This window comes from Lissotriton vulgaris, chromosome 1_1 (genome assembly GCF_964263255.1).
Source record: "Lissotriton vulgaris chromosome 1_1, aLisVul1.2, whole genome shotgun sequence".
NCBI classification, from domain to species: domain Eukaryota; kingdom Metazoa; phylum Chordata; class Amphibia; order Caudata; family Salamandridae; genus Lissotriton; species Lissotriton vulgaris.
The window spans coordinates 170,150,419-170,177,593 of record NC_141685.1 but is presented as its reverse complement, the minus strand read 5'-3'; positions in this window follow the sequence as shown (position 1 = coordinate 170,177,593).

Below are 27,175 nucleotides of genomic sequence, written 5' to 3'. Positions count from 1 at the left end.
TTTGAGAGGCAACTCCCATCCTTCCTTCACATGACATAGGGGTCCTCTTACAGGATGTCCAAACAAAAGCACAAAAGGGCTGTAACCAACCCCCTTCTGTGGGACCTCTCTGTAAGCAAAATGGAAGGCAGGGTAAAAGGATGTCCCATATTCGCCCAAGCTTTTCAGGTAACCCTTTTATCATCCCTTTGAAGGTCTTGTTGAATCTTTCAACAAGCCCATTGCATTGTGGGTGATAGGGTGTGGTGAATTTGTAATTGACACCACATTCCTTCCACATAGCAGTCAAGTATCCTGACATGAAGTTTGCACCTCTGTCAGAGATAACCTTCTTAGGGAACCCCACTCTGGAGAAAACTCCAACCAGGGCCCTAGCCACAACAGGAGCTGTAGTGGTCCTAAGGGGAATAGCTTCTGGATACCTGGTGGCATGATCCACTACCACCAGTATAAATCTGTGCCCAGATGCTGTTGGGGGGTCCATTGGTCCAGCAATGTCAATCCCCACTCTTTCAAAGGGAACCCCCACTACAGGTAGTGGTATAAGGGGGGCCTTTGTTGTGCCACCTGATTTGCCACTGGCTTGGCAGGTGATACATGAACGACAAAAGTCCTTAGTGTCCTCAGACATATGAGGCCAGTGAAAGTGTGGGGCAAGTCTGTCCCAAGTCTTGTTCTGGCCTAAGGGACCTGCAAGGGGAATTTCATGGGCCAAGGTGAGGAGGAAACCGCTCAGAGACAAGGGGATGACCAGCCTCCTGGTAGCACCAGGCTTGGGGTCTCTTGCTTCAGAGTAAAGGAGTCCATCTTCCCAGTACACTTTATGGGCACCTGTGGCATTCCCTGCAGCCTCAGCAGCAGCCTGCTTTCTGAGGGGTTCAAGAGAGGAACAGTCTAACTGTGCCTGCCTCAAGTCTGCCCTGGAAGGTCCCCCTGTCCCAAGAAACTCAACCTGTTCAGGCTCAAGCTCTTCTAGGACAGTTCCTTCTGGGGTCTTGGGGTCAGTCTCCTGAGAGAGCTGATCCTCTACCTGAGGCAGGAGGGAAGGGTCAACATTACCCCTACTGCGCTTTCTCTTAGGTAGTGTCTGGTCCATTGTTCCAGGATCCAGCACTAGTTCAGCTGGGCATTTCTTGGCCTGTGACCTAGTCACAGCAAGGACATGTTCTGACAAACTTAACATCTCCACATGAGTCCTATACTCCACATCTGACCATAAGGAGGATTCCAAATCATTGCCCAAAAGACAGTCCACTGGGAGGTCTGAACTAACAACAACCCTTTTGAGGCCATTTACCCCTCCTCAGGAGAAGTTAACAAGTGCCATACTATGGGAGGTAGTGGCATTGCTAGCATTGGTCACCAGGTAGTCTGAACCCAGTATTACCTGATCAGGGTCCACAAAGTTTGGTGTCACCATGGTGACACAGTCAGAATCTGCTACAAGGGACTTGTTTGAGGAAGGTTGGAAATCTAATGAGTTGTACTTATGTATCACACTCAAGGATATCCACAGGATGACTGACTTAATTCAACATAGCAAATGTATTAGTGGAAGGAGGGAATACATAGAGCACAAAATTGTGTTTGAAAAATTTTTTTACTTCAACAAAAGACGGGAGATCAATACAGACAAATAAATTGGTGCAAGAGGTCATGAACAGAGATACGTTATATTTGCTCTGCAGTTCACAACTAAACACATCAACTCCAAATGATAAATTACACAACCTAAATTAATTAATAAAAAATGGTTGTGAATTGGTGACAAAGCAACTGTGAAGGAGATGATGGAAGGTCGACGTTTCGGTCTAAAGGGCGGACGTCTAATAGACCATCATCAGGACGATGTTTTTCTATGCAGAAGAAAACTCCCTTGAATTTTCATCTGAATGCCAAATAAACTCAGGGACAGCAATGGCGTGGAGCAAGAAGTCAACCACAGGGCACTTACAGGGATATGTGGAGATAAAACCACTATGGTCAGCAGTGTTCCAAAATATTTAAAAATCGAGTAGATAGCATTCGGATGTTTTCAAAAGAATAGTCAGACGGCAAAACAGAACCCTCGTCAGTGCGTCACGCTTCCGACGCACTGACGAGGATTCTGTTTTGCCGTCTGTTTTGCCGTCTGCATAGAAAAACATCGTCCTGATGATGGTCTATTAGACGTCCGCCCTTTAGACCGAAACGTCGACCTTCCATCATCTCCTTCACAGTTGCTTTGTCACCAATTCACAACCATTTTTTATTAATTAATTTAGGTTGTGTAATTTATCATTTGGAGTTGATGTGTTTAGTTGTGAACTGCAGAGCAAATATAACGTATCTCTGTTCATGACCTCTTGCACCAATTTATTTGTCTGTATTGATCTCCCGTCTTTTGGTGAAGTAAAAAAAAATTTCAAACACAATTTTGTGCTCTATGTATTCCCTCCTTCCACTAATACATTTGCTATGTTGAATTAAGTCAGTCATCCTGTGGATATCCTTGAGTGTGATACATAAGTACAACTCATTAGATTTCCAACCTTCCTCAAACAAGTCCCTTGTAGCAGATTCTGACTTTAACTATACAGTGCCCAAGCCTACAAGGGTTTATTGGGTTTCCCCTGCCTTGAACACCATGGTGACACAGGCACAAGTGTCCCTGTAGGCCTGAGCCATTTTTCCATTAATCAAAGGTGTTTGCCTGTACTTGCCCAGAGTACTGGGACTTATTGTAGGGGTCATATCCATGTCCCCAGTACAAACAAGAACAGCCTGAGTAGGTGTTCTGACTAAGTCAGAGCCCGCCTCAGTTCCCAGGGTTAACCCCACTATAGCCTTAGGAGGATTACTACCACTACTAACTGTACTAGTGGGTGCAGGTGCCTTAGGGGCAGTAGTGGTAGGAGTTGGGCCTTTCTTGGTGCACTCACTAAACCAGTGAGTATTACTTTTACAGTATTGGCACCATGGTTTCTTCTGACCATTATTCTTCTTCTTTTGGGAATTCTGGGACCCACCCTCTTTAGATTGTTGGGGCCCTGTTGAAGACTTCTGGTCATTTTGCTTATTCTCATTACCCTTGGGATCTGCTGTCTTCTGGCCACCACCCTGGTTCTGGTTCTGCTGCTTGACCCTTGTCCTGACCCATCTGTCTGCCTTCTTTCCCAATTCTTGGGGAGAGGTCAGATCTGAGTCAATAAGGGGCTGATGCAACAACTGATTTTGACAATTACTTAAGATTTGTTCTCTCATAATTAGATTATACAATCCTGTGTAATCAGTAACTTTACTTCCCAGTAACCAGCCTTCAAAAGCCTTAGTGGCACAATCAACAAAGTCAGTCCAATCCTGAGACTGAGTTTTCTGGGTGTCTCTGAACAGCAACCTGTACTGCTCAGTTGTTAAGCCAAACCCATCAATCAGTGTATTCTTCAGGACTTGGTAATTGTTAGCATCCTCAGCTCTAGTAGTGAGGAGCTTATCTCTACTTTTGCCTTCAAAGGAGAGCCACAATATAGCTGCCCACTGACTCTGGGGGATGCACTGGGCAGTGCAGGCCCTCTCCAAAGCAGTCATCCATTTGTGGATGTCATCCCCTTGTTTAAAGGGGGGCACTATTTTACTCAGGTGTCTAGTATCAAAACTCCTGTCTTTATCCTTAGGGATAGTGCTGCCACCAGTGGGGACTGTCCCACTCAACTGTTGCTCCCTAGCAAAGGAAAGCTTCTCCTTGGCAAGGGCAAGTTCTTCCCTCTCAATCCTCAGATTAGCCTGTTTCATCCTGGCTTCATGTTCTCTTCTCTGAGGGGAAGTCATCCTCCTCTGGGGAGAAATCCTTCTCCTCTGAGAAGAGGCATGAGAGTGCACAGATCTATTGGAGTCCCTAGAAGGAGACCGGTCTCTTCTAACTCCAAAGTTAGGCCTGCTTAGGGTCAGTACCGGGGGTCCCCCAGATCCTTGCCCAAGTAGGTCTAAGTTGGCCCTAATAAGTCTGCTGACTAGCTCAGGACCTTTGTCTGCCTCATCCCCAGAGACTTCCTCTTCTTCCTCCTCCTCTTCTACATCTACTGTTTGAGGGAGATCTGGATCACCAAGGGTGCCTTCTAAGGGGGAATACTCCTATCTGGTTTAGAGGGGTCTGTGTTAGCAGCCCTTCTGGCATCATATGTCTCTAGGAGACCTAACAGAAAAGGAGCTGTAGGGTTTGAACCCTGTTTTAATTTCCTGGAGGTACATAATTGTCTCATCTCCTGGAAACTGAGAGCTGCATATCTGGAAAGGACCTGTGGAAGGTCACTAACCACTAGGGGAGTCTGTGAGGACTCTCCATGGGTAGACATGCTTCTAGTGTGGTGTAAGTGATGCACCTACCTACACTATATGTTTACCTACTGATCCCTTGCTAAGAGTTGTAGTCAGGCTGTGCTTGGCCCTTTCTACTACAACAGCTGGTTCAGTAGAACTCAGAGTATTTCTAAGCTTGTTATATGTACCTAGAGTACCTTATGTGATCTTTCAAATGATATTTGCAAGATTATACGTGGTAAAACAACAGCAAGCTCAAATCCCAACCGCTGCACACCAATGTGAGAAGTTGGCCTGATATATGATGCTCACTAGTTCTAGTGATCACCTTGTATCAGTCCAAACAACCCTTATGGTGATTGGTTGTAAGTCAACCTTATAGACCAGCTATCCTAGTAGCGTGGACAAAAGCAGTCTTCAGGCTAAACTCTGAATGGCATGTGAAGCCAGCTGTTTTACCACAATATAACCCCTTGAATACCAGATGAAAGGACACCACACAGGTTGTTATGAAAATAAACGATATATTTATTAATAACAACACCTCTGAACTCTTTATGAGATCATAGGGCTAAGCACATGACAATACTACAAGGGAAATAAGAGTTCGCACAATATTTACACGTGTGCCATAGGGGCACGACAAACCATATACTCAAAACCATGGAATGCGAGGAAAGAAAATACTGTAAGGAGATCCAGAGGCTGGAGGATTGCTGGGACTACGCTACGAACTAGGTAAGTACGGAGCAGGAGGCCCACGGGACTCACGTGCAGAGTGGAAACTCTCACGCGGGATGCGTACCAACGTCTATGGATGCTACAGTGTTACAAAGTTACGGATTCCGGACGAACCCGGCTGGATGGAGGGAAAACAACAGTCGACCTGAACACTAGGATAGTGTACACAGACTTCAGCACCTAGAAGCTTTAGTTACTTCACCCACAGGCGGCGGGTGCATAGGGCTGAAGTGGTGTCGGGTTTGCTACGTTGATCCCGGTGATGCCTGAAACAAGAAGTTCAAGTTCAAGTTCAAGAATTTATATAGCGCACTACTCACCCATAGGGTCTCGAGGCGCTTGGGGAGGGGGATCATTATTTATCAAATATCCAGGTTTTAAGTTCTTTTCTGAAGGAGATGTGGTTCTGTGTAAGGCGGAGGTGAGTGGGGAGAGAGTTCCAGGTCTTGGCTGCCAAGTAGGAGAAGGATCTCCCTCCCATGGTGGAACTTTGGATACGTGGAACTGCGGCGAGGCCTTGACTGGAGGATCTTAGTTGGCGGGTGGGTGTGTAGAAGGATAGTCGAGTGTTGAGGAATTCGGGCCCTAGTTTGTAGAGGGCCTTGTGTGCGTGGGTGAGGAGACGGAATGTTATTCTTTTGTTGATGAGGAGCCAGTGGAGGTCTTTCAGGTGGCTGGTAATGTGATCTTGGCGAGGAATGTCCAAAATGAGTCTCGCTGATGCGTTTTGGATGCGTTGGAGTTTTTTCTGTAATTTGGCTGTCATTCCGGCATAGAGGGTGTTTCCGTAGTCTAGTCGACTCGTAACCAGTGCGTGGGTGACGGTCTTTCTTGTCTCGGTGGGGATCCAGTGGAAGATTTTTTTGAGCATACGGAGTACGTTGAAACAGGAGGATGAGACGGCGTTGACTTGTTTGGTCATCGAGAGTGAGGAGTCTAGGATAAAGCCAAGGTTGCGTGCGTGGTCTGTAGGTATGGGTGCTGAGCCCAGATCCGAGGGCCACCATGAGTCGTCCCAGGCATAGGGGGATGATCCTAGGATGAGCACTTCCGTTTTGTCTGAGTTAAGTTTTAGGCGGCTGTGTTTCATCCATACGGCTACCTCTTTCATGCCTTCGTGAAGATTGGTTTTGGCGGTCTTGGGGTCTTTGGTGAGGGAAAGGATCAGCTGGGTGTCGTCAGCGTAGGAGATGATGTTAAGGTTGTGTTGACACGCGATGGAGGCGAGTGGACTCATGTAAACGTTGAAGAGGGTGGGACTGAGTGATGATCCTTGTGGTACACCGCTGGCAGGCAGCCAGAGGGAGGAGTCCGGTGGTTCCAAGGATGGAACTGGAAAGAAGAAGTCCTTAAAGGGAAGGGGACAGAGTCTCGGTCACTAGCCAGTGACGGTGCTGGAACTAGGAGGGAACCAGGTGCTGTCGCCGCAGTCAGGTGAAGGAAGGGTCGCCTCTCTCTGTAGCTGCGCGGACCAGGAGCTGTTCTTCACGACCAGGCTGGAGGCACGAGCTGTCCCACGTAGTCTGCTGCTGTTGGCGGTGTCGGATCGTCGATCTGAACAACAGGCCTTGGCTAATGCAAGCCACGCGGTGGAACAAAGATGGCGTCTGGTGCGGACCAGGAGGGTCCGGGGTGCTTCTCTTTTGCAAGGATGCAAAGGCCAGTCTGGGAGACCAGACTAGCAGTGTTGATTTCTTCGGGTCGTCGTCTCAGAGGGCACAAGCCAGCCGGCAAGTGACCAGACAACAGGAAGGGCAGCAACCAGGCAAAAGGGCCCCACGCAGATCACGGGGATTCTGGGGGGCTGGTCTTTGGTGCAGGAGCTGCGTTGGTGTAGGGCTTCTCAGGCCCTGATGCACTCACTTGAGGAACCCTCAGGGGTCGTGCTGGGAGCGCTGTGCAGGTTTCTTCAAGATGGCCGTCTCCACGTTGCTCGTCGCACCCACGGGTCCCAGCTGTGCTGTGGATGTGGGTAGAGGTCAGAGAGGTCTGGAGGTCCGGGTCTTGTTGAGCTGGATCGTCGGATTCCGGGATGGAAGGACCTTGCAGCAAACCGCACAGGAGCTTGATGGTGCCTGCGAAGCAGGATGGTCACTCCCTGACCGTAGGGGAGATTCTTCAGTCTTCTGATGTTCAGGAGGTCGAAGGTCAAGAGTTTCTTCGTGGAAGTTGTCAAGATTAATCTAACTTGGAATGGGACCAGCTCCTGTCTTTATCCTGCTAAAGGGGGCTGCACTACTGACTAGGTCCCTCCCCTGGGTGGGATCAGGAAGGGGGGTGGCTACACCCCCAATCCTTTGTCCGGCTTCCCGCCAGAGCTGGGGCGCCCCAGCAACTGGTTGGAACCGGTGTATGCACAGGGCACCTTGTGTGCCCCAGGCATGTCTCATTCCTTTCAGCCTGGGCCTACCTAATACACAAAATCCTGTCTGGGGTGGTGCTAGCACCTCCCAAGGCAGGAAACCATTTGTCCAAGCCTCCCTCGCTGGAAGGACTCCCAGCAGCAGGAGGTCAGACTTGTGTCTGTGGTGGCAGCATCCATTTTGTGATGCCAAGGCTCGAGTAAACTTTAACCGGGGTTCACAGTTACATACATGTCGTGTCCCTCTAGAAGGGTGGAATGCTACCCCCATCGCCAGAATTGGCGAGGGGGTAGTATTCCAATTCGTATGACACCTTACTCGACATGTTTTGATAATGTTATACCAGAGTTAGCATTTAACCGCGAGGATTATAATGCACTTAAGAGTATATGGTATAGCGTTATCATGAAACAGCTATTAGGACTTTGTTCCGCAAGCTGCAAACGGGCTCAGCTCATGCCAGAGCACCATCTCACATAATTCCCAGCACTCTGCCTTCAGGACTGATAAGGCCTTCCATAGGAGTGGCTGATGGGAATATATGTGTCCATTTTAGCGTTAGATATAGGGATACTATATCTACAGCAAAGGGTGTTTACACCACCTTGCCCCAGCTGTCGTGCAGCCAGTTGTGTCAGATTTGGATGGCCAGCCAGGGGTGGCATAATACATGCTTCAGCCCCTGGTAGGCCCTGGGTACACCTATGCCCTGGATACCTAAGGTATACTGTACAGGGGCTGATAAGGTGGCCCAGTACCAATTGGTGAATGCACCCAAGGTACATGCTTGTCAATTTAGAGAGAGAACAGCTAGGCTGTGGGTCTGATTAGCAGGCCCACAGCCAGGGAAAGTCGTAAACCAGTGAAGCAAAAAGCAAAAATCTGGGGTGGCCATGGGATTGCAGACCCCACTCTCCTACAGCAGATACCCAACAAACCGAAACTGCCCCTCCCACACCGCAACCCGACCACCCTCCCTGCACAGGTTTCGATCGCTTCGGGGAGCTCCCCTGCCCTGCCAGGGACAGCACCAGCCAAAACAAGCGGGTTTTAAAGTGAGCTATAAGACACCGGAAAAAAAAACAAGGCCCTGAGCAGGCTTCTTTCTATACGGGATTTATGTATGTAATCATAAAGCTGAGCGGGCAGACAATGAGCATTTTCGGCGCCTGATCTCGGAGTTTCACCTGAATACATTCGTTGACGAACTCAGCATAGTAAACACGAGGAATGTCTCCTGTTTAATAATCTATGCTCATATCTCACCTAGTTAGATTTGTGAATATTTTAACGGCCCTGTCGCTGCTGTGAAGAACCCTGCGAGCTGGCTATTTATCCAGCAGGATGGCAGAGGTCCCCCTCACCATAATTTCTACCATGGCGAGAAACAACACCTTGGTCCCCACAGGCAAACAAAGTTTCACGTGCACTGTAGTCTGGGCGGACATGCCTGCACACGCAAGCGCCAACATCACACTGATTGTGATTCCAGGACTACAACCAACATGAGAGTTGCATATACAATTGAACAGCTAATACAATTTAATATGACTGAAATCACAGTTGGTGTTGTTTTCATTTTTTGAACTTCATAAGTAAAATGTTTTAAATGATTATTTTGTAACCCAAAAGGGTAGCAGCTACAGTGCGCAGAGGGCAAGCTGTTCAGCTTGTTTCTTTTATGTCCAGAACTGCCCCATGTTCTGCAAAGATTCCAAACTGACTGCCTGCTGTCCTAGGTGGATGCCTGCAATAAAAGTCTTCCAGTTAGCTCTATGTGCTCTACACCAAGTACCCACTACAGGGCGCCTCGGCACTTAATCGTCACCAGGGGCACTCACTTTGAAGAGTCTGATAGTTCAAGAACTCTGCCATTATTCTTCAGCAGCAGGCTAGTACATCAACGCTCACTAATCACAGAGCGAGAAACAAACAAGAAACAAAACAAATTAAAATTTAGCGAACTCCGTTTTGAGTGCGGCATCTTCAGCGAGACGTCTTTAAAGTTGGTTACACTGTTTGTGTGTTGGGACATGAAATCAATCAGATATTTCAAAAACTCAGCCGCTAATGCCAAATTCTGTATTACATGACAAATGCCGAAGTGCTGCTGAAGGTGAGATCTCAAAATACCCCGGATGCCTTTAATATCAGTCTCGGGCGCCTTTAATATCAATCTTGCATCGTTAAATAGACCGTGTCCCTCCCCTCTGAAGAGAATTCGCGGGTTTGTCGCCATATTGGTAACAGTTTGATCAATACTTACGCGTGAAGTGCGTTCAAAATGATACATTGCATTTCTTTACTATAGGCAAAGTGCGCCTGTTTTTCATTCCATATTTCCATTTGCTGTTTCTGAATAGTTGCAAAGGAAAATAGTACCAGGCTCGGTCTCAGCAGCACTGTACTTGAAGGCGGAAATTGGGGAGAATTCATAGGAGACCCTCGCATCGGCCGTGCGGCCATAAAAACGTAAGTGAGCCACACGGGGAACAAGAAGTGGGCAAAGAGGTGTCACGAGGGAGACGGGGAGAGGAAGAAAGAAGAGGGAACGTGGAGGGAAAGTGATTGCAGCAGGGGGCGGAGCGGATCCCTTTGAAGCACGGCTGCCGTGAAAGAAGTGTGTGTTAATTAGGGAGAGGAGAAGTGAGGCCGAGTGCGCTGGGGAAGCTTCAGATGGCTTTAATTTGAAGCTCTTGGAGGCAGGCGGGTCGGATAAAAGCGCGGTCACGAGAACTCATGTACTCGTGGAAATCCGCTTTGGTTAAAGTTTTTGGGTTCACCGTAATAGGTCTCTCTACGAGACCTAAAAAGGGATAAATGGAAAAGCCCTTTAATGGCTCAGTTCTTTTCTGTGCAACAGAACCCAAACGGTCCAGCTAGGAGCCTTCTCATCTAAGCCGAAACAACTGAAATGCGGTCTCCCGCAGGGAGCATCCCTCAGCCCCTCACTGTTCAATGCCTATGTCTCACCTCTGGCACAAATTGGGACAAAATTGGGCTTTGGGGTTTGGTCCTATGCCGATGACACACAACTTACAATCACCATAGGGAAGGGGCATGAAGACACCAAAACTAAACTTACCGAAAGGGCTGACTGGATGGCAGACCACTGCCTACAGCTAAATGCAGACAAAACCGAGATTCTGCTCCTCGGAGAAACCAAACACATCTGGGACTCTTCCTGGTGGCCCTCCTCTTTAGGAGACGCCCCACATCCAAGCACTGTGCCAAAAACCTGTGTGTAACTATTGACGACACACTATCTATGCAGGCCCACATACGAACTCTATGTGGGAAAAGCTTCACCACCCTGAAACTCCAAAAAAGTTATTCCCGTGGATCCCCCTGGAAAGCAGGAAAACAGTCACACAGGCCCTGCTAGTCAGCAGGCTCGACTATGGCAATGCCCTTTTCGTGGGCATGCCAGACTACCTATTTAAACGTTTACAGGTGGTGCAGAATGCTGCAGTGAAACTAGTATGCAACAAAGGCAAACACAGCTCAGCAAAGGACGCCTAAAACAACTCCACTGGCTGCCCATGCGTCAGGGAGCCTGCTTCAAGCTCCTTGGTCATGCTCCCAGGACACTCCACGACACAGGCCCCATGATCCTTCAGAACAAAATACACTTTTATATTCCCACTAGACCACTAAGATCGCAACACCTTGCTCTGGCCGAAACAAAAAGATAAATAAGTCTAGGACAGGAGGCCGTACCTTTTCACATTGGAACGAGCTCCCAGTCGAACTTCAGGAGAAAACTCAAAACACACCTATTCCCTAAAGACTGATATCTGGCTCTTCAACTTCACCCACCTACTCACTACCGTAGCCCTTAGGGCCATGACATCCCCTGGGATAAATGTTGAGCTTTATAAATATATAAATAATAAATAAATATTTATTAATAAATATTGCCACCTTATGTGTCAGTCCAAGTAACTTGGGAAAATGCAGGTAGCAGCCGTCGATTAATGGTAAGGAGGCCATAGAATACCGGGACACAGGTGCCAGTGTCACGTAGGTGACAAAAGATCTAGTGGACCCTGATCAAATCATACTTGGAGTGATGTAGGAAGTGACCAAAGCTAACAATGTCAGGGGTGATCATTCCTTGCCAGTTGTAAATTTCATCTAGAGAGGGGTAACTGGCCCTAAGAAAGTTGTGGTGAGTTCAGACCTTCCGGTGGAATGCTTATTGGGCAATGATTTAGAATCTTCAGCATGGGCTGAAGTAGAACTAAGGACTCATGCAGCAATGCTGGGCATCTCTGCAGCTGTGTTTGCTGCGACTAGGTCACAGGCCAAACAGACATCCACTGAACAGGCCTTGGATCCTGGAAGAATGGACCAGGAGGGGTAAGGCTGTGTCTTCCCCACAGGCTCAGGAGGAGGATCAGTCTCCTGAGGGAGATGATCACGGTCCCTGTGAAGGTACTGTCTCAGAGGAACCTGTATCTGATCAGGTTGCACTCTTGGGGACAGGGGGCCCTTCCAGGCCAGATCTGAGCCAGGAGCAGCAACCCTGCCCCTCTCTTGAACCCCTCAGACAGCAAGCTGCTGCTGCTGCTGATGGGAGTGCCGGTGGGACCCACAGGATCTACTGGGATGAAGGACTCCTTTACTCAGAGGATAGAGACCCCAAGCCTGGTGCCATTTCTACCTCTGAAGTTTAGGGGCTTCCTACTGACACTGGCACATGACATCCCTTTAGCAGGACACCTAGGCCAAAGTAAGACTTGGGGCAGGCTTGTCCCTCACTTTCATTGGCCTCACAAGTCAGAGGACACAAAAGAGTTTTGTTACTCCTGTACCACCTGCCACAGATGGCTCTTCCCGACCAGGGGAGGAGTGAACACCTCCACCCAGTAAAGGCATTATCGACCTCAAAGTGCAGAGGCACTCTCCCCATGAGGACAGAACACTGTCCGGTGGTAGCAGGCTGGCTCAGGCCAGTTGGTGACCCCACTAAGAATTGGTAGATTTTAGGGGACCCCTCTAAGGGGTTCTCTAAGTGCAATGTTTAATAAATCGGACACTGCATCAGCGCAGGTTTATTATGCTGAGATGTTTGGTACCAAATACCCCATATGTCAGTGCATCCTTCATGGAGCTGTGGCACTCGTAATGACAAGCGTCCAGCCAATGTACTTACTATACAGCTCCCCTGGTCTCTTACAATATCCAGGACTCGACAAGGATATTGCAGGGGCATATCTGCTCATGTAGATACGCCCTCACAGGAGATATCCCTAAAGCAGCGTGCACTATAAGGCCTGCTAGAGGGGTGTCTTACCGATATCTCAGACAGTCCCAATGGGCATCACATACAGGGATGAGTGCCATGTCGTCTCTTCAGTTTTGTCTGCACCAAGACACGCAGCTGCAGTGGCAGTATGTATGTATGTATGTATGTATGTATGTATGTATGTGTGTATGAATGTATGTGCTTGGTTAGGGGTCCCTTAGGGTGGCATAATTTGTGCTGCAGCCTTTAGAGACCCTCTTTAACAACAAGGCCCTTGGTACCAGAGGTATCTTTTACCAGGGACTTATGGAGTGCCAATCGTGGAAACGACAGGTACACTTTAGGGAAGGAGATCGGGCTCAGGGGACCTGGTTGGCAGTGACCCTGTGCCCTTCCAGTCAAATTCTGCATACGCAGTTTCAATTATTTTGGGTACTCCATTCACCTGTTCTAATGGAGAGAACTCCCGTAGGCGTTGGCGGATTGACACTGATGCTGCTTCCACTTTAATGGTAGCTAGTATTATGGCGGATACCTGGTTGTAGTTATTTATTTACTTCACCCCCAGTTTAGGGCAAGTTCTGCTCCGTACTCATTTTGTATTTGTCTTAATACATCTGGTATTATTGCTAATGAAGGAATGCCATGAGGTCTGGTGTATATGGCAGCAAAGACTGTACCCCTAGAGGCACAATCCTCTAACTGTGGTGTTATCCCCATGGGCAAGCAGATTGTTAACATTCTGTGTTTTTCAAATGGTGTTGTATTTGGGAATACTGCTTCTAACTGGGTTATTTTCTGAGCTACTCAGAAAGGAATTTGTTCAGGTTTTGTGGGCACTTTGCCCATTTCCGTGTGTAATGTTTGTGGAGTAATTTTAGTACCTGTGCTCTGTGTAGGAGCTGCATTAGGTGTAATTACGGTAGGTTGGACCGATAGTGTCCTCAGGACGAAGTGTGTCATGTTTCTGTAAAGTTTTATCAACTCTTTGAGTTGAACAAGCAGTTCATCACGTGGCATTGTGTCAATATCAGGATGTGGTGCATAGGCCGCTAATATCGGCCATGTTGCTCCTGGTCTTCCTCAAGGACCAAGCCTTGCTCTTGTAGTAACGTGGGGTACGGCGCCATTAAACCAGAAAAAATTATCCTGGTAGGTAAGCGGAATCTCAATCACCGAAAACGGAGTGTAGACCGCTGAAACTTCTTCATGTGTGTAATAACGAAACGTTTCTGTTACGGGATTCGCTGCTGGGAATATAACCTATGAGTAGAATACCTCTGTCTGGAAAGCCTCTATCACGAATATTACTACACCTCCTCTGGGTGGTAACCCATGTTTGAATAGTTTAACTGTCAGAGTATGCCTTACATTGGGAGCAATCCGTATTGCATTGACATCGTCTTCTTCGAACTGATTAAGGGCCTGGGTTATTGGGGTTAAGGCTCCTTCTTACACATCGTGTTTAAGACACAGAATAACTGTCGAAGGAATTTTAAGGTACGGTTTTATGCACAATTTAGGTAAATTCCTTCAAGCTTGATTAAACAACAACCAATACATAGGATATCTTGCCTACTCAGCTGCGGCGGAGTTTTGTGCCCACCCACTCCACGACTCTAGTTTTTGTAAGTAGGGGTCTGTGGGAATAACCCCAACTGAACTACTCAGATTCTACTGTTAAATAAGTACCAAACGTTAGTAGCACCATTTAGTGTAGTTCCTACAGTACCCTTCATGCAGGACCTGCGCTGTTTTTGGATAACATATACTGTGGATCTGGCGGCAGACTGCCTCTGTACACCCCAGCCGAGTATGTTAGCCTATTTTTGCATTAGCTTGCTCACAGTGCCACTAGAATCTCCTTTTAACAGAGAGAATAGTTTTTGGCAACCTCAGAACACAACACTCTTTGACCTACAGAGGTTCATTCATATTTGTTTGCAACGACAAAGAAACCTTTATTGCAGCTTGTGTCAACTGAAGAGATAAAACCCCTGGGCATGTTTAATTAACTACTGACAAACATGAACAATCAAAAACATGAGTTTCTGGTAAACCATCAAGCACCCAATCAGAATCAGCCACCCTTCACATCCAGGAATTCTTGAGGCTTTGGAGAGGATGAATTGCACGTGGTATAAGAGGAACACCACATCGACTCAAAGCTCACTTCTCAGGGATGTACTGAAATGCCAGCCTCATGGCACACTTAGACAGCTCTTCACCTCCTCCTCCCCAAACGGTTGACCAGCTATCAGGGCAAATGAGCCTGCAGCAAAGCCTCGCTGGCTTGGTTCCACACCGGACCAGGCAAGGTGGTCAACTCCATACTCCTCCAAGTCAGCAAGCACTCTAGTCAAGCCAGTCCTAACCCCACATGAATGTTCCCCATCACAACTATTTTAACGGTACTAAGTTATGTTCCTGCCAAATGACTGAGTCAAAAAGTGAAAGGTGTTACTAGGAAGTGCTGAAAGAGAAAACTTTAAGTTTTTCAATATTTCTGAGTCTGCCACAGTACACAGGAGCATTATTTCTCTACAGCAGTAAATCATGTATGTGCCCTGTAGAAATCATGTTTGATTGAAACATGGAAGCATTGCAGCCAAAGATCTGTGCAACATCATAGCAGAGTGCACGATAACTTGTGTTATTATTCCAGCAGAACGAAATGCCATTCCTAATGTGTACGTCATTTTAAAGACAAACCCAGAAAAATGTACGGTCAGTGTTGTTCTTCTGCCAGTTAAAAGACTATCACCATTAATGTGTCAGGAAATAAAATACTATGAGAAATCCTACTTGTTGGCAGGGTGTTGCCCGCCACTATATTGCAGGTTACTTCCAACATAATCTGATTTATACATACATACTCCAGGGTGCTGCCAGCTATCGGGTCTGCACACAGCAGTCTGGAGCCACTCAGGAAGGAGGTAAGCTCTTCATTTCATCTTAAGCCCTTAGGTTACATTCACAGCCAGATGGGTCCGGAGAACTTTATCTGCACTTTAACTGCGCCGAGTAGATAGACGTAGCCCATCATAGACTGTGTTGTGTGCTGGGTGATGCCTGGCATCATATTATCGTTGGCGGGAGGATGAAGCTCTGATAGGAGCTACTACAAGAAGAGCAGAGAAACAGGACCACAGATCGCCACAGAGCGACAACAGCCCAGAAGCTGAAGAAAGAACTCCGGAACAGCAAACCTCCTGCACCCTGGAGATTCTCCAGGATAAGCAAATAATGGTAATGAAATGTAAACTGCAGCATTAAGGTCACGCACTACAACATCTTTCCCTTTAAACCGAAGATAACAGCATACAATAAAAAACTAACCAAAAAGCAACAAAAGTAGAAAATGCATTTCCAAATGCTTCAAAAGAGAAACAGTTAATACAAATGAACAATATTAAACTTTGTTGGTACCTTAGTAATGTGCTTGCTTCTGGCTTCACTCCATCTGCAGCAATAACGCTCTGAAAGGAGAAATTACTGCTGTGAGTCTCAGAGTCTTCAGTTTTACTGGTCTCAGTCACGAAGACTGCGGTGTCGGAAGATAACTTTCTCTTATTTGGCTTTATAGTTCCACCAGTCACGCCATCGCTTTCAGCAGACACGCTACTGTCAGCAGCATCATAACTTCAGGCAGATCAGCAAAGTGGATATCACCACTCACATTGGGTGAACAGACTCATCTCTGCTACATACATCCACTCTGTTCTCAAATTTGCTTGGGGGTGTCAAAATGCAAAGAGCTGCAATATATTCGTCACACTTTCTTGACTACCTTGTTTTTAAAAAGTTGTGATATTCTAGCGTGATTCTTGGTTCGTCTGTAAGCTGAAGTTTTTTAGAGGTTCTATTGCCACACAATACTCGTCCCATATTCCAATTTGTCCACAGGGTGTTTCAACCCTGGTAGGTTATCAACTGCCTGTTTTGCAGATAATTTTAGATAGTTTCTGTAAGAAAACAGAATTTTTATTTGGGGTGGATGAGGAACAATCACAACCGTTGTCAGAGTGAACTTTCAAAGCCATTCAATTAACCTAGGATCAACCCCCTGGTACCTAAGCACGGAACAGGCAGGCTTAACTTAAGGTAATATTTAAAATATGTATGCAGAAACCAAACAAGTAAAAGTCAAAATGCAAAACAATAAAAAACCCAAACCGAAATAGAAAAATAAAGTAAAGTGTATTGAAGAAAATGTCAAAATCCAATAAGGAGAATGAGATATGAACTGTAACGCTGTAAGAATCACAAGGTGCCAATGGATGAGGGGCCCGGGCATGGATTAGTCTCTCTGGAGCTAACTGGCAAGTAAGAGGAAACCGGAGGCCACGGCCTGCAAGCACATGGTGCAGGAATTAGCCGCAGTGGTCCTAAAAGACATCTAGTGCTCCAGTTCCAGATAGGGCTGCTGGCCTACAGGGGGATTCACAGCAGGTTCGGGCGCAAAGTGCTTAGAGTATTGAGAACAAGCCTCAGATGTCCAGCAGGGCAATAGCAGACGGTCAAAGGTGGCAAGGCCTGGACGAGACTGAAAGGAGTGACACCTCGGGCCCTCACCATCAAGCAACAGCGTAGTGGAGCTCAGCGGGAGGACAACCCGGTGACTGCCACCCACTGGGGCTGTGACTCCCACGACAAGGCAGGCTGGTTTGGTTATTGTGGTAAGGGATATAGCAGCCTTGTCCTCAGCGAGAAGCAAGAAGGATCAGAATCTAAAAAAGATGCTGACAAAGCTCCCGATGACCGGCAGCGGAGAAGGGAGGCTCTCCCCAACTACACAAATCAGCCAAGATGTAGACACCTCTGAAGCCCCAGTTACCCACGCCTTTTTAGAGTCGGTATTCGGTGCATTACAAGGCAACTTGCAGACGCTGAAAAGGCAAATAGCGGAGGAGATGAAGGAGATAACCAATGGAGGCCACACATTCCCAAATAGCGTCAACGTCCTGCTTTTTGATAAGGCGGGATGTTGATGGCGTTGGGGACCGTATGGCCTCCATCAAGGATCAGAAGCAAGCCCGGGAAGAGGAGGTGGAGCATCTACAGCAAGAGATACTCCGGCTCAAGGCTCAACAGAGCGATCTCCAGGCACACTCAGAAGACCTGGAGAATCGGTCTCGGCGAAACAACATCCGCGTGAAGGGAGTTTGACCTAAAGAAGAAGGGCCAGACATCACACAATACCTGCAGGGTCTCTTCAGGAGCATACTAGTGGCCCCCACCGGATATTTTGGCTTACATTCCAGACTTTCAAATAAAAGAGTTTATGCTACCTGCTGCCAGGGACAAGCAACCACTAAGATATCAGGACCACTCCATAGCTTTGTACCAGGACCTGGCTCTAATACCCCTTCAAAAGTGTAGGGAGTTCCGAGTGGCAACCCCACGTCTTTGAAATCAAGGAATACCGTATTCTTTGGGTCACCCTTTCCGGCTGATTTTCATATGGCAGGGCAAACTCCTCCAGCTCAGATCCATGTAGGACACTTGCCAGGTGCTAGGCATCGAGAATCCAATCCAGGAGGAGACAGAGGACCCACAGACCAAAACTCTTTGAGAAAGATGGCATAAGGTCTACGGGAGGCGTAGCACAGAGCGAGCAACGAGACCGGACCCCAAGACCATGGCACAAAAAAAGACTGGCAGTGCTGGTGACATTGTCGAAGGAGACATTCCTCCATGATGACTCTGAACGACTGAGGGACAGACAAGTGACATTTGCAAGGCTGGGTGGGCGGGAAGAAGTCTGCGGGGAGCGTAGAGCCACACACGTTCCCAACTATTCCGACTTCCAAGGACGCACACGCACGAATGGTGGACCCTGGACAATTTGAGGTTAATGGGTTTCTAAGTTGGGGTTAGGGAGTGAAGGGTGGAGAACTGGTATGCAGGTTAATGGCGTTGAAGAGAGGATCAAAGGACAATGGAGGCCAGGCAGACGTTGGGAGCTCAGAGGTAAGAGGGATCACAGGGACCCACATACAGGCCAAAGCTGGTGCACTCACTATGACACACTATTTCCCAGCCCACACTGAAAATTCTCACTCTCAATGCGAGAGGTCTCAACAATCCCAATAAAAGGAGGTCCATCCTTTCCTACCATAACATGGAGGCATATGTGTGCCTCCTCCAGGAGACACAGCCCCTCTCCACAGATTGGCATAGAATGAGGTCACAACTCTTTCCCCAGCAGTTCTTTTCATCTACCCTGGATAAGAAGGCCGATGGCTATTTTAGTAGCCAAACTTTTTAAGGGGACAGTGGGGGAAAAGGTGGCCGAAATCAAAGAGATTGATGGGAGCTGGGCCATCGATAGAGTAGGTGTTGGTATGAGTATTTTAGAAGCCGAAATTGTGTCGCAAACCGCCAGAGTTGCTGCTCCCGGAATCACCCTTCACCCGATATACGATCAATCCAGGGGCTGCGTCAATTGCCTATAGATAGAAACGGGTCCTCCCCCCACACCCACAATACCAATAACGATTTCAAATACCAACCCCACTAAGGAATGGTGCTAATAGGTTAAACAGGCCCGGGGGCTCAAATCAGAACAGGTTGTCTAATACCTCGTGCATTAATGTTCCTGCCGCCCCAAGTATTAATGGCTAAACAGGATGTTCTGAGTCTGCCGCCCGCTGCTTTCCCTTATGTGTTGGTACTGGCAGGAGTACCTACTTTAAAGAGGGATCAGTATGAGTGATGGGACCAGCTACGCAAAAAATGTGCGGACTGGCTATCAAGGAAAAGAAGCTTCCATCTATCGGAAATAAAGGATATTATTATGGCACGCAGGGTTGGGTGAGTCAGTGCATATACAAAAAATATCGAAGGGTAATAATGCACCACTGGACAGGCCTCACCTCATCTGCCACCCTGGACAGGCCTCACCTCCTCTGCACCCCCTGGACAAGCCTCACATCTTCTGCCCCTGGACTGGCCTCCTCTCCTCTGCCCCCTGGACAGGCCTCTCCTCCTCTGCCCCCTGGACAGGCCTCACCTCCTCTGCCCACTGGACATGCCTCACCTCCTCTGCACCCCTGGACAGGCCACTCTTCCTCTGCCCACTGGACATGCCTCACCTCCTCTGCACCCCTGGACAGGCCTCACCTCCTCTGCACCTCTGGACAGGCCTCACCTCCTCTGCACCCCTGGACAGGCCTCACCTCCTCTGCCCACTGGACAGGCCTCGCCTCCTCTGCACCCCTGGACAGGCATCTCCTCCTCTGCACCCCTGGACAGGCCTCACCTCCTCTGCACCCTGGACAGGCCTCACCTCCTCTGCACCCCTGGACAGGCCTCACCTCCTCTGCAGCCCTGGACAGGCCTCACCTCCACTGCACCACTGGACAGGCCTCTCCTCATCTGCACCCCTGGACAGGCCTCACCTCCTCTGACCCCTGGACAGGCCTCACCTCCTCTGCACCCCTGGACAGGCCTCTCTTCCTCTGGACAGGCCTCTCCTCCTCTACACCCCTGGACAGGCCTCTCCTCCTCTGGACAGGCCTCACCTCCTCTGTAGCCCTGGACAGGCCTCACCCCCACTGCACCACTGGACAGGCCTCTCCTCCTCTGCACCCCTGGGCAGGCCTCTCCTCCTCTGCACCTCCCCTGGACAGGCCTCTCCTCTGCACCCCTGGACAGGCCTCACCTCCCCTGGACAAGCCTCTCCTCTGCACCCCTGGACAGGTCTCTCCTTCTCTGCACCCCTGGACAGGCCTCTCCTCCTCTGCACCCCTGGACAGGCCTCACCTCTTCTGCACCCCTGGACAGGACTCACCTCCTCTGCACCCCAGGACAGGCCTCACTTCCTCTGCACCTCTGGACAGGCCTCTCCTCTGCCCCCCTGGACAGGCCTCTCCTCCTCTGCACCCCTGGACAGGCCTCTCCTCCTCCGCTCCCCACTCCTGGGGGGGGGGGGGGGGGGGGGGGGAATCTGATCCATGGATTACTAAATTGCAGCCAAGTGAGTTGGCAGCTCTCCTACCTGAGCAGAAAGCTATCCAGGCTCTCTCCTTCCCCTGGGGGCTGATGGGGGGATCTGGGGTCTGAAGATGAAGGTAGCTGCCCACCAGGAAGGGCTCCTTCCTCCTCTGCAGCAGGCTGCACACACCAGGAGAGACCGGAGTGATATCACCGTAGCTGCTGGTGCTGTCTCTGCCGCTGCTGACCCGGAAGAGGAAACGCTTCTCCTTTCATCCAATGTGCAGCTCAGTGGGTTTCATCGGCAGGCGAGGAGCGCCTTCTGGTGGCCGCTGACGGAACCGCCGCCTCCAGGCTCCAGCAGTGAATACATTTCACACAAACAAGCATTGGTGCCTGTAAAGACCTGGAATTTCAGATGTCACAGACGTGAATGGTTTTGCGGGGAATGAGATTTTGATATCAATTTATGATTATGATTAATTTAATAATTTATCTCATTCGTCACTTTCGGACCGATTTTTATCTGTCATTGAGTAAAAGGCAACCCCCGCATAGGTTAGACAAACCCCATTAACTGACGCCACTCTGAAGAACCACTTACAACTGATAAAGTTTAAGAGTTTTATATGAAGTAATTTTGAATGCAATACAATCCACTTAGGATAAAATCTCAAAGTATACAAAATACAAAATCAGTTACAATATCAGCCGCTTAAGCTTCGATGTGAAGTGGTTCCTTCTGCGTCATCTGCAGTAAGATAAAATAATCAAGTTAAACTGTCCCTACTCTATGCTATGTGACATCCCTACTTCGCAAGTTTCTTCCCTAAAAAGGTGTCAGCAGTTTGACTTCCAAAGAAGTTCAAACTCTCTTAGCCTCTAAAGGAATCTTAAGTTTCAGAAGCAGTACCCTATCTGCCTACCCATCCGCTCTCTCTAAGGGTCCTCGGCCTACTGCTCCCTTGCGCTCTGATCTCTCAGCGCATCTGCTCAAGGCATCTACCCTTGTCTTCGCTCTGAGCAATTCGCCCTTCTCTGATTGCCCTCTCCTGATCGCCAATTGCTCATTGCTACCTCCTCCCCGGGGTGCTGTCCCTAAAATACACAATCACAGTGTGGGTGGAACGCCCCTTGACGCCCACCACGGACTTTCCCCGATGATGTCAACTTCCTGCTTCTTCCATTGGTCCACTCCTTGCGTCGTTCGTTAAGTTGACCCTTCTCCTTAGATGTCATCTTCATCATCTCGTTGGCGACTTTTACTGACTCTTTCAGATCAGATGTCATATGAACTTAGACAAGACTTTAACTTATACCTGCAACTCTTTAACCTTCTAGATCCTGTGAATGGTCTTGTCAAAACATAGTTCACCTCAAAAGTGTCTCTCCTCACGTTCGAGCAATAAGCTCCGTCCGGCATTGTCACCTTAAATCTAACAAGTGCTAGACTTCTTGGCTCTCACGTCCACATCAAGCTATTTACGACTTTTACAAGCCCTCTAAATTACATACATTTGACTATGCTCCTGCGAACTCTTGGTCAGTTAGGTTACAAACACAAATGACCTAAACTCTTCCAGCATTCCTACAGAAACCCTCTACACAGTATAACCTTTGGCATACATTTATATACTCGTACTTTAGCAAAAAGTCTTAGTTATACTTGAATACATTTTACATCGAATATATAATACATAGAATACGACTGCGTAGAGTATAACTTATGCATTCTCCTTGGTTACATCGTCATGTAAGTTCTCTATACATTTATCCACGTTATTTCTCCACGTTTCTTCATTTAAAGTTACACACGTACACGAATTCTACTGTGCACGTTCTACATTTCTTAAGCATTTCTACACATTCCTATGTTTCCCCATCATGTATACGGGCCTTCTAAATCTAATGCATATTTAACATGTGAATACATTTACATTTCCTATACCATATTATCACGTTAGTTGGCCTTTATGCTATAGTTGTCAACTTTACATTACGATATGCGTTTCATTCCTACGTTTATAACATATACGTCTAGATATGGCTACGATATACTTTATATTCAAATTGCGCTCTCTCAGTTCCCCCCTTTGATGACTTTTAGGAGTCATCACTAAAAGCAATTTGAATACATCTTTTATACAGAACTCGTTACATCAGTTCCTCTTTTTATCGATTCAAGTGCTCTCAGACTTTTATACTGTTGATCTTGTAGAACAGCTAGTCTCCTTTCCTGGTCTCTCATCGATCTTTGTAACTGGTTCGACCTATACCATTTATACAATTTTACCAATCCTAATAATGTAATTATGCAAATTAATACTATTAATACAGGCTTTAATATGTACCATATTATACCTTTGCCAAGATTAGCAAACCAACTTCCAACCTTTCCCACTCTATTTCCTACTTTTTCCCAAACATTTATTTTTGATAAATCTTCAATTTCTTGATGAATCTGTGTAATGTTCCGTATGACTTTCTCAAGTGGTTTTGAATTATCAGGAATATAAGTACAACATTCCTGAACTTTCAAAGCTTTACAAACTCCGCCTTCCTTTGCTAATATCACATCTAAAGCAAGTCTGTTCTGTAAAACCATAGCTCTAATCGACTGCATCTCACCTTCTACTAACATTAATGATCTTGCAGTACTGGCAGATAATCTATCCACGACTGTCGCTAACCTTCTAATCTTAACATCGTTGAGGATCAAGCCTAACAATGGAAACATCGCTCCAAATACATCTCCTACTACCTCTGCATCTCCTACTTCCCTTTTCGTTCTCGTCGAAGCCTTTCCTTCTATTATCGCCAAATCCTTTGCATGATATATTTTGGGGAAGACAATTGCCAAGTAACACGAACCATACCAATTATCAGGTAGTTTTACATAGGCATTTCTCCCACATACAAAATACACATTCGGAATAGCTTGCATCCCTTTCATAAAATCTTTCGTGTAGTACTCTAGTTTAAAAGAGTGCTCGCAACTAACTTCACCTACAAATTCACTCTCATAATACGTTTTGCTTCGAGCTAAACATAACTTTCCTTTCTGCGTTCTATCCAATGCTATTGGACCATTGCTACCTTTCTTTTTATGTGCCTTCTCTTCTTCTGTCCAGTCTATTTTCCATTGTCCTGACATTTTTAGAATCTTCTGCCGTCTGCATCGGTCATCTACTTGTACTATAAACCTTTTCTCTACCTCTGACACTTTGCAAGTCAGATTATTTCTACGTGCATATGATGTATCTAATGTATCCCAAGGAAGAAAGAATTTAGCTAGTCTATCCTCCTTTTTGTAATAGTCCCACTTATTCATTTGCTTATAATTCGGAACTTCAGGCAGTACCGAATCATAATTTGAAAAGTAGTACTCAAAATCTTCTCTACCATAAAATATACTAAGCAGTAAACTACATGTTATCCCATAAGTTAATGGGAGATGATGATATCTAATGCCTTCGTCTACAGAAGCCGGCAATTGCATACAAACGTAGCAATCTTTGGCCTCCATGGCATCGATATATTCGTACAATAATTTGGCATATGCATTTGACCTAAAGTTTCCCTGTGACTCGTCTACGTGTAATCTACGAGCTTCATCTGTAAGTAACGCCTTTTCACGTATAACAGTGCTCTCCTCCCTCTTTCCCACAAGAGCAGGTTTCAAAGTCGTTACAGTTTTTACATTCGCTATTTCTTTATCATTCTCATATCCTGTCATGTAAGATATCGTTACTACTATGATTATGAGGAATATCACTATTGCTATAAGTGTACCTACTATACATCTAGCTTTTCTGTTTGGGTTGCCGTTCTCCATGTCATCAAACAGCGTACCTCGTTCTCTAGCGAAAATTCTCTTTCCAGTCTTTGATTGTTTGGTTGCTTTCACAGTCTTTAAAGTGCTTTTTATCAACAAAGTCTCTCTTTCACAAAAATGTCATTTCTCTTTTTAGCAGCAGACAACCCTAGCCCTTCTCCGTCCTCTAAATGTAATCCCTAATTTTATTCTTCTTTCCACTCGGTGCTAGGTTATCTTCTTCTTTATAACATACGTACAAAAGTCTTTTATGCATCAACAATTATTTTCGGACCTGCAGCTTTCACAACAATTATCAATAATTCAAAGCGAATAACTTTTTCTTCTTCTTCTGACATTTGCTGACCAACTGTTGGAAATTGTAATCTTTTTAGCACTAAATCTTGAATTTTACTCAAACGTGGGGGTATGGGAAGTGTGAAAGTCAGTAACCCCTCAGTCTCGAGTCCAGGCGCCAACATCCATATCTCCACTGCCACAAATGGATCGAGATCGATTACTTTCACGCTCTTCACTCTCCCAGATTTCTGTCCCCAATACATCTGCTAGATAAGTCCACTCTGGGGTGGCGTACCTTCTGCAGGGCACACGTACCCTTCTCGATCTTCGTGGACTCTCCGTTCCTGAGTCTGTCGTGTCTTCCTCCTGATCCGATTCTTCAGCGATCGGGGCAAGAGTTCTTTCTTTCTTTCCTTCCGAACTTGGCCTTTTCCTTCTCTCCGGCCAACTGGCTTCGTCACTCTTTGTCTTTCCACTCCTTGTTCTAGGACCTGTCTCTTGGTCACTCTCAGTTTGCTCAATATCTGTGTCGGACTCCCAATTACTTTCTTCTCCTGAGGCGACTTCGGTCCCACTAGTGTCCTGGCCTTCGTCGTCCTGTTCCAACACTGTCTCAGTTTCTTCGATCACCTCCCCAGCTTGGTTTTCCCCCTCTATGGCTTCTCCGCTTCCCGCCGGATTCTCATCCGAGAGAGGAGCTGTTTCTTCTGGAGGTGTTGGCACTCTTCGGGTGTGTGAGGCATGTATCCAGTTTGGCAGACCTCCACACTTCACTGCGGTATTCGTTACAAGTATGACTTGAAATGGTCCTCGCCAACGCACGTCTAAGCAGTTCTTCCTGACATGCTTCTTCACCAGGACCCAGTCTCCTGGACTCAGGTCATGGCACAAGTCTTGTACTGATGGAACCTCTGCAGCCTGGACCTGGAGGGACACAGAATTAACTGCATCAGATAGTCCCTTGCAGTAGTCCAAGATCAAATCGTCTGTGATGTTCACTAGCGCTGCAGTCGGAACCGATGGCAATCTCATAGCTCTCCCCATTAGCACTTCGTGTGGAGAGAGGCCTGTTCTTCTATCAGGTGTGCTACGTATGCTCATAAGAACTACTGGAAGTGCGTCTGGCCAACTCAGGGATGTCGATGAACAAACTTTAGCCAGTCTGGACTTGATAGTACTGTTAATTTGCTCTACAATCCCTGAAGCTTCTGGTCGATAGCTGCAGTGTAACTTCTGATCGATATTCAAAGCTGAACACAGCATCTTCACCACTTCGCTATTAAAATGAGTTCCTCTGTCCGATTCCAAGGAGGATGGCACCCCAAACCTCGGTATCAACTCTCTAAGTAACAATTTTGCTACTGTAAGTGTATCGCACCTACGTGTAGGGTAAGCCTCAACCCATCTAGAAAATATGCAGACAATCACTAAAACGTATCTGAGTCTGTTGCATGGAGGCATTTCTATGAAGTCAATCTGCATCCTATTGAAAGGCCCCCCAGACCTCCCAATGTGACTCAATGTAACTGGTGTTCTCTTTCCCACATTTAGTTGCTGACAGATCGCACATCGCTGACACACTGCTTCTGCCGCTACTCTAAACTTAGGATTGAACCACGTCTGTCTGAATACTCTCACCATAGCATCTCTTCCTATGTGTGCTGATCCATGCAATTTCCTTGCCATTGGACTAACAAGTTCATTTGGTAATACTGCCCTTCCGTCGGCAGAAACCCAAAAATTCATCTCACTTTTCCCGCAACCTGCTGTTTCCCAGCTCCTTTTCTCATCATCTGGTGCATTTTCTTGTACAGCTCTCAATTCATCCCATGTATCTACAGTATCTAGTAACATGGTCAATTCAGTTCTTTCCTGGATTCCCCCCACTTTTACATCAGTGTGAGAATATCCCTGCTCTGCGCAGTAACGCGCTACTTCATCTGCGTATCTATTTCCTAGTGATACAAAATCAACATTTTTGGTATGCGCAACACATTTGACCACAGCTATGGCCATAGGTTTTTGCAAAGCTTCTAACAAAAGTCTCACAAATTCTCCATTCCTAATAGGAGAACCCGAGGAGGTCATGTAACCTCTTTGAGACCATAACTGCCCATAATCATGAACTACCCCGAAACCATACTGGCTATCGGTGTATATGGTGACTCGAAGTCTGTCGCCTGCTAAGCAAGCACGAGTCAAAGCCACAATTTCAGCTACCTGTGCGGAGTGTACTCCTTCCAGGCAAGCGGCTTCTATAACTCTGGTAATCGTGCATACTGCATAAGCTGCTCTCAGCTGACCGACATCGTTTCTTACGCATGAACCATCAACGAAGAAAATTTCGTCTGGGTCTGTCAATGGCTCATCTACGATATCAGGTCTCGGTTTGGTACATAGTTCAGTCACATCGAGGCAGTCATGATCTGTACAATTTTCATCGTCCACTTCATTCGGAAGTGGCATCAAAGT